A 2,472-nucleotide genomic window follows, 5' to 3' on the forward strand; every position below is an offset into this window, starting at 1 on the left:
ACAGAGATCCGCCTGCCTCTGCCTCCCGAGTGCTGGGATTAAAGGCGTGTGCCACCACCGCCCGGCCCCAGGAAACATTTTGAAAACCTACTCTGGGGCTGGAGAGATGGCTCAGTGGTTAAGAGCATTGCCTGCTCTTCCAAAGGTCCTGAGTTCAATTCCCAGCAACCACATGGTGGCTCACAACCATCTGAAATGAGATCTGATGCCCTCTTCTGGCCTGCAGGCAGACACACAGACAGAATTTTGTATACATAATAAATAAAATATTAAAAAAAAAAAGAAAACCTACTCTGAAGCAGGGTGGGGTGGCTCACACCTTTAATCCCAGCACTTGGCAGGCAAAGACAGGCAGATCTCTGAGTTTGTGGCCAGCCTGATCCACAGAGCAAGTTTCCAGGACAGACAGGGCTACATAGAGAAACCCTTGTTTTGGAAAACGAAACAAAAACAAACCAACTATACACCATACAAAATGGCATAAAACTTGTGATATTGTCTCAAATCTTTACAGTAATTCTTTTTGTTTGTTTTTGAGACAGGGTCTCACTGCGTAGCTCTAGCTGTCCTGGAACTCACTAAGTAGACCAAACTGGCCTTGACCTCACAGAGGTTCACCTGCCTCTGGCTTTTATAGCAATTCTTTAAGGGACATTTGACTTTATTTTACACATTAAAAAGTTGTCAGTGCCAGAGATGCAGTTCAGGAATTAAGCATGTACGTCTCTTTCAAAGGTTCTAGTTTGGGTTCCCAGCACCTACATTGGGCAACTACAGTCACCTGTCGCTCTAGCTCCAGGGACTCCACTGCTTCTGTCCTCCAGGGACACCCGCACTCCTGGACACCCTCCCCCTCCCAACACATACATACATATAAGGTTTAAAAAATTTAAACTTAATCTTTTAAAAAATTGGGGCTGAAAATGTAGCTCAGAGAGTGCTTGTCTAGTATACAGAAAGCCCTGGGTTCTAGTTCAGTTACTGTGTAGTCTAGACCTGGTGGCACATAACTGGAATTCCAGGCAGGAAGATTGGAAATTCAAGGTCATTAGTGTCTCTGTGGCCAGGGACACGGGAGACCAATCTAAAAAACAAACAGACAAATACCACCAAAATAAAGCGAGCAAACAAACAGAAACCAGGTTGTAACTTTGTCAACCTCAAACAACTAAAGACTGCTGTCTTGCTTAGAAGAGAGCCTCACAGGGCCTGGGTTGGTCACTATGTAGCTGAGGATGGCACTGAGCCCCTCATCTCCCTACCTCTTACCTGCCAAGCGCTGGGTTTCTAGTTGTACCACCAACCCAACTCGCAAAAGAACAAAAACATACTAGCTTTAAGTACAAATCTCCTGGCTTTCAGAGTATATTCTCATTTTATCATGACCCGTCCCTAAATACATTTGTCTGTAATGAAGATGGAAGGTACGGTGCCCCCAAGTTCCCTTTACCCCCTTGCTCTGTCCCCTTCCCATCTCAGCCGGTCCACAGCCAATGGAGAGAAAGACAGCATCACCCTCATCTCCATGAAGAATATCAACATGAATAACAGCAAAGGCTGCAGTGCAACGGAAAAGGTACATTCTTAAATTTTCTCTCCTTCCCCAAATTCACCCATTTCCTCCCCTCCCACCCCCAACACTATTTTCAGGCTCTGGTTCCTTAGACAGGCTAACACCATGATCAAAGTCTCTTCCCCTGCTTCCCTACCTTGCCCCTCCCAAGTTCACTATTCCTCATCATGACTGTTTTTCAGATTCTCTAAAAGTGACCCGGAGTCCCTATGGGTCACAATGTGATGCAGCTGCCCAGTGACCACGAGGAAGAAGAGATGAGATGAGATTGCTGGAGGCAAGAGTCGGCATATAAGTTATTTTGTTTCGTGTCTGCCCCAGCTCTAAAGGACATTGCATTCCTCTAGGATCAGAAACAGCGCACCGTGTGAGAGACTCCATCCCAGTACAAGCCACTCTAGCATTTGGCCTGCTCTTCCTCCTCCTCAGAGACTAAGGAACGAGGAGTCAATAGAGCAAGAGTCAAGGAAGGAATGAGGTAGACTGATCGATTCTGCTCACATTAAAGTTGTTTTTCTGGCCTGGAATCCAATTTCTTTTAAGGTCTATGTTGCCATCTACCTATTTCCTTCCTGGCTTTCTTCCTGTTTGTCTTTCTTCCTGTCTTTCTTTTCTTCCTTTCCCTTTCTTTTTCTCTCTCTCTCTCTTTCTATGAGCGTGTGCTTGAGCGTATGTATGTATATGCACCATGTACATGAAGGAACCCACAGAGGTTAGAAGAGGTCATGATCCCCTGGAACTGACTTACAGATAGTTGTGAGCTGGGTACTGGGAATCAAACCAGGGTCTTCTTTGAGAGCAGTCAGTGCTCTTAACTACTAAGACATCTCTTCTCTCTTCTCTCTCCTCTCTCTCTTCTCTCTCTCTCTCTCTCTCTCTCTCTCTCTCTCTCTCTCTCT

The sequence above is a fragment of the Alexandromys fortis genome, unplaced genomic scaffold, assembly GCF_014885135.2.
Source record: "Alexandromys fortis isolate MF-2015 unplaced genomic scaffold, M_Fortis_MF-2015_v1.1 scaffold_836, whole genome shotgun sequence".
NCBI lineage: Eukaryota > Metazoa > Chordata > Mammalia > Rodentia > Cricetidae > Alexandromys > Alexandromys fortis.